The 6,607-nt window shown below is 36.5% G+C and overlaps 1 pseudogene; it reads right to left on the reverse strand.

The window, feature by feature from the left end:
- Positions 1 to 4,631: 4,631 nt before the first annotated feature.
- LOC128598309 (28S ribosomal protein S31, mitochondrial-like) lies at positions 4,632 to 5,677 on the reverse strand (annotated as a pseudogene).
- Positions 5,678 to 6,607: the final 930 nt, after the last annotated feature.

The raw sequence follows: 6,607 nt of genomic DNA on the forward strand, positions 1-6,607 counted from the left end.
GGCACCCTTCATGAAGTGGCTAGATTTTTTTCTTTTTTACTAAAAAATTGAGTTTTGACACTTTTTTTGTGTTATTTCTTGGTCTAAGGGGAAATTCAAATGTCACCATGAAATTGTGAAAACAAATATGATACATATCTCTTCTGTTTGTATTTTCTTTTGTTTATGTATTTTATATATCCTTCCCCACTTGTCTTTTTGAGGTCAATAATTCTATTAAAATTTAACCCCTCACGCCCTCCACAAAAGCCCCAAAGAAACTACTAGACACTTTTCTCAGAGATGTGGCTCTATATTTCTGTTTTTTATATATGACAAATTTATATATAAATATAATTACTTTGGCTGATGAGTTTTTTCCCCCCTGGATGCAAGGCTGAGGCAGTCTCTGTTTATTGAACATCAGTAATTTACTGAACATAATTATAGGCCTTTGTCAGTATTGGCTATGGTAGCATATTTGACTTTGGTTGGGTTCTAGGAAATACAATAGGTATTATTACAGCATTGCTTGCTTAGATTCTTCATTAAGGAGGTTTTTTTTTTCTTTTTTTTTTTAAACACAAAACATTAAATCTGTAGCCTGCAGAAGGTGATCAAGAATCCCTCAGTGTCCAGGCTCATGGAGTTCAGTGGTGAGAATGACATTAGATTCGTTGTAATCCTTGAGGAACCAGGATAGATTTTCTATCCTCCACCCTGTACTCTGTTCCCAGATTTTCTTTGGCTTCAGTTCCTCATGGAGTTATTATGAGGATTAAATGAGTTAATAAAGATGAAGTGTTTGAATTTTTCTGGCACATAGCAAGTGTTCAGTAAACGTTAGCTGTTACAATTCAGTTCTCAAGAGGAAGCTGTTCCAATGCTGGCTTCTGGCTGAGTCCTTTCTTACTCATTTAAGTAGCAGTTGCCTTTTTCCTGAGCAAGTTCTTATTTTTAGCAGGTGAACTGTATCAGAATTTTATTTCTCTCATTTTTTGCATCTTCTTCCTCTTCCAGGAAGCAGAGAAAACCACTTCCTACCCCTTCTAGTAGCTTTTTCCTTTCAATTTTCCCTTTTCTCCCCATTGCAAATCTGGAGTGTCATTTTTCAACTTCCTTCTTCATGTGTGCCTGGACTTTACCTTCCTTCTTTATCAATCTTATAACACTTTCCCTCTTTGATTCCTCTTTCCAGAAATGTTTAATTGTTGCTCTGAAGTAACCACCACTAGAAATAGACACCAAATTCTTTGCCTATAGGAAGCGCCTAGTGTTCCCTGAAGAAGAACGTTACTTAATTGCAGAAGTTACCTAATACAATAGAAAATATTTCCCTTCTTTGATTATTTCTTATGAGAAAATTATCTTCACATTAAACAGATTCATTTTACAATCTATTTCATGTTTAAAAAGTAATCAACACTTTGCAAATGTTGCAACACTGAGTTCTACAGATTGACTGTCTATTCTACTTATCTTCAAGATACTTTCCCATTAACAGTGATTAGCACCTTGAGACTTTCCCAGGAAAGGGATAGATACACAGCTATACTTTTGCACAGGGAGGTGGTAGAGTGTGTGTTTGGGGTGGGGAGCTCTCATCTTCTGGTGACATATTAGAACTATGGAAGAGAAGCAGCCAAAATGTTTCCCAATGGGTAATCCTGGACTCATTTAGGACATATGAATTTTGATCCTAGTCCTAATTCAAGCCACTGATTTGCTAAGTGATTGGAAAGTAAATATAATAGCATTGTCTCTAAGACTGAGGTTAAATAGGATGTTCACTTTGAGGACTCCAAAAAGTGCTAGTGACTCCAAGGTATAAGAGGTAGACATCTGGTTTCTTGGCATAGACCTTGTTATTGAAGTAAAGGTACTTTCGGGACACCTTATTCAAAGGTAGAGTCTAGAGGCAGCCACAGAGATTAAGAGGTTCTTTAATTTTTGTTGACTCAATTAAGGCAGCCACTGCTGGAGACTCCTATGTGATTCTAATCAATAGGGTGTGAGTTAACTTTAATTAAGAGCCTGGAAAAATTATTTCAACTACTGCGCCTGGGAAGACTTGAGACTGGGCAGAGCACAGCGTTATTACCATGTCACGAAGCAACAAGAAACAATGGCTTTAACAGAATTTTCTCTTTCCTCCCATTTTTGGTGTTGATTATTTTGTTTTAGATTTATGATATCTGGAAAACACTAGGGACTCTACTACAGAACTTTTAGAAGTGATCAAGGAATACAGCAGCGTCTCAGGTTACAAAATCAACATTCATAAATCGGTAGCCTTTATATATACCAACAGCAGTCAAGTTGAAAAAACAGTTAAGGACTCTATCCCATTCACAGTAGTGCCAAAGAAGATGAAATATTTGGGAATTTATCTAACAAAGGATGTGAAAGATCTCTATAAAGAGAACTATGAAAGTCTAAGAAAAGAAATAGCTGAAAATATTAACAAATGGAAAAACATACCATGCTCATGGCTGGGAAGAATCAATATTGTTAAAATGTCTATACTACCCAAAGCAATATATAATTTCAATGCAATCCCTATTAAAGCTCCACTGTCATACTTTAAAGATCTTGAAAAAAACAATACTTCGTTTTATATGGAATCAGAAAAAACCTCGAACAGCCAAGACATTACTCAGAAATAAAAACAAAGCAGGAGGAATTACGCTACCAGACCTCAGACTATACTACAAATCAATAGTGATCAAAACAGCATGGTATTGGCACAAAAACAGAGAAGTAGATGTCTGGAACAGAATAGAGAACCAAGAGATGAATCCAGCTACTTACCGTTATTTAATCTTTGACAAGCCAATTAAAAACATTCAGTGGGGAAAAGATTCCCTATTTAACAAATGGTGCTGGGTGAACTGGCTGGCAACCTGTAGAAGACTGAAAGTGGACCCACACCTTTCACCACTAACTAAGATAGACTCTGACTGGATCAAAGATTTAAATTTAAGACGTGAAACTATAAAAATACTAGAGGAAAGTGCAGGAAAAATCCTTCAAGAAATCGGGCTGTGCGAGTATTTTATGAGGAGGACCCCCCGGGCAATTGAAACAGCTTCAAAAATACACTACTGGGACTTGATCAAACTAAAAAGCTTCTGCACAGCCAAGAACACAGTAAGTAAAGCAAGCAAACAGCCCTCAGAATGGGAGAAGATATTTGCAGGTTATGCCTCTGACAAAGGTTTAATAACCAGAATCCACAGAGAACTCAAACGCATTAGCAAGAATAGAACAAGGGAGCCCATCGCAGGCTGGGCAAGGGATTTGAAGAGAAACTTCTCTGAAGAAGACAGGCGCGCGGCCTTCAGACATGAAAAAATGCTCATCGTCTTTAATCATCAGAGAAATGCAAATCAAAACTACTTTGAGATATCATCTAACTCCAGTGAGACTAGCCTATATCACAAAATCCCAAGACCAGAGATGTTGGCGTGGATGTGGAGAAAAGGGAACACTTTTGCACTGCTGGTGGGAATGCAAATTAATACATTCCTTTTGGAAAGAGATATGGAGAACACTTAGAGATCTAAAAATAGATCTGCCATTCAATCCTGTAATCCCTCTACTGGGCATATACCCAGAAAACCAAAAAGCACATCATAACAAAGATATTTGTACCAGAATGTTTATTGCAGCTCAATTCATAATTGCTAAGTCATGGAAGAAGCCCAAGTGCCCATCGATCCACGAATGCATTAATAAATTGTGGTACATGTACACCATGGAATATTATGCAGCCTTAAAGAAAGATGGAGACTTTACCTCTTTCATGTTTACATGGATGGAGCTGGAACATATTCTTCTTAGTAAAGTATCTCAAGAATGGAAGAAAAAGTACCCAATGTACTCAGCCCTACTATGAAACTAATTTAGGGTTTTCACATGAAAGCTATAACCCAGTTACAACCTAAGAATAGGGGGAAGGGGGAAAGGGAGGGGAGGGAGGGGGGAGGGGGGTAGAGGGAAGGGGATTGGTGGGATTACACCAGCGGTGCATCTTATAAGGGTATATGTGAAACTTGGTAAACGGTCTGTAAAGCTAGTGAATGATGCCCCATGATCATATCAATGCACACAGCTATGATTTAATAAAAAAATAAAATAAAATAAATATTTTCTGATGCTAAAAAAAAAAAAAAGAAAAATCTGTCAAGTATACAAGTCTGCCTTTTTGGCACCTGACTCAAAACATTAAGTCTCTTATCAAATGGTCAAGAAAATGCGATTAATAAAATGTGTAAATGGTGTTAAATATTTAGGAGAATTTGGTGTGTGAAACATATTCATCAAAATTAGAATATAATTTCTTTTTTTATTACAACTTTTTGTACTTACGAGATCTTCAAGTTGAGCTTAGAGATTTAAGGAAAATTATATTTTAAATGTGATTTAACAAAATAAACAATGATCAAAAAAATAGATTTATGTATAAAATTTCACTTAGGTGTTAATTTATTTAATTGGTGATATATTTTATTTTTTATTATTATTTTAATTGAACTGTATGTTACTTTATTTTACAATGTCCCTTTTCTAATTAAAATAATTTCTAAACCACTCTATGTGCTCAACCTTCTGCTTAGCACTCAGATATGGGTTTCTGGCAAGGCCATGTGTCACCAACTCCATGAAATGGCAAACTGGTCTTTGTTTTGGGAAATCCTCCAGGTATTTATCCAGAAATATATGTTCATGAAATTCTGAACCATCAACATCAAAACCTGCTTCATTGTTACATAGGGAATTCCCACAGCTTCCCTTCTGTAGTCCACTGGATCATCTCTTCAAACACATTCTGAAAGGGCTGTTCAGTTATTGTGGCTAACTGCTTAGCAAATTCTACATCTCAAAGTGAAGGTCATGGGTCTGTCTCAGGTGCTTCAGTAAATGCCTTAATGTCAAAAATATTAAGTCTCTTCCCCTTGAACAAATCTCTCCTTTTTCTAAGATTAGTAGTCTTCTCTTGGTCAATATAACTGTCAAGTTCTTCATCAAATTGAATCGGATGCTCTGATCTTATATTAACTCTGGCTGTAGCAGATCTGGCAACTTTGATATCTGATACTAGGTATTAGTTACTAAAACTAATTTTAGGTCTCTCTCCATCTTTCTGTGCCCTTGAGTCTTCCTCATGCTGTTGGATCTGCCTGAGCAGTTCTGACTTGGTCATCTGCTTGTCAAAAGGGAGGGAATCTGCAATAGCAGAGGCAGCTGCCACCAGCTTAGGACCCAGGGTCTCATTTCTCTTCTTGGCATGTTCTGTAGTTCTTTGAAGCCTGCCAATTGTAGTTCCCAAACTTTTAAGTGGTCTTCTCTTGGGTGGCTTTGTGGTCTATACATTTACTGTGCTTAATTCAACTTTTATGCGTTTATTAATATCGAACAAGTCTTTTTTCCTATTTTCCTTTATACTGTCTTGGCTCTCTGAAGTCTCCTAGGAAATCTCACTGGTTGGAACAGACTGCTAATTTTTCTTGCTATGCTAATTTTTCTTGACACTGCTGGTGCCAAAATATCTTTAAATATTATTTTTTTGTCCTGATTCTGTGATTTTCTGGGCTCGGCTGGGTCTACTCATGTGGTTGTCCTCAGAAAGCAGGTAGGATGGACTGGATGTCCAAGGTAGTTTCTTTACCCATATAACTGATGCCTCAGCTGGCATAGATGAAGGAAAAGGTCGCCCTCCTTCACCCCCAAGTCATGTCAGGTGGCTGTGGGACTGCGCACCGCCAGTGCGTGGGAGCACGGGATGCATATCCATATATTTTAAACAAATGTGTGATTTTTGATTATAGAATGATACATGTTCCTTATTTAAAATTTGAAATATAAAAATAATTTTTAAAAAATTGTATTTTTGCTTTATAAAATATATATTTGATATTCTTTGCTGTACTTACTTTTACAACTCCCTATATTTAGTGCATAGTGGAAGATCTAAGTTATTTTATGGCTAAAATCATTAGCTGAGCTTATCAAAGATATTTTACAACTTAGGTCTCATAGTTTTACACAAGAGTCCATCTCAGACCTTCCTTCACGTATACTCATCTAAAGATCAAAGGCTAGGGAAAAGGGGCTTCTAAATGCAACAACTGTACATAGACAGTTTTACCTTTATTGAGCATATTAGCTATAGAATGACTCCTTGGGCTGACCTATAGCAATATTTAAGCATAATATCTTAAATCAATGATCACCAATAAATATGAAATACATAATTTCTCTGCCCATGCAGGGAGAGGTAGATCTCTGTTGCCTTCTCCTAAAATTTTATTAGCTCCTGAAGGTAGGAATGGGGGGAGGAATAACTAGTCCAGAAACTCCCAGTGGTATGTATCTAGAGTGCTATACGACCCCTGATTGGAATCAGGCTTTAAGCTAAGCAGAGAAAGAATATATTTTCATCAAATACCTCTCATCTTACTTTAAAAGCCTCTCTATAATGTTTGCTTCAAAGAACTGTCACTACCTTTTTATATTAGAAAATACAGATTAAACAAATTTCTCAAAATTATGCTGCAAGCTTTCATGTGAAGTAAATCCTAACTCTCAATCTTAGTATTAAAATATCTTTTGAGGAGAGTTATCT

This window comes from Nycticebus coucang, chromosome 11, assembly GCF_027406575.1.
Source record: "Nycticebus coucang isolate mNycCou1 chromosome 11, mNycCou1.pri, whole genome shotgun sequence".
NCBI lineage: Eukaryota > Metazoa > Chordata > Mammalia > Primates > Lorisidae > Nycticebus > Nycticebus coucang.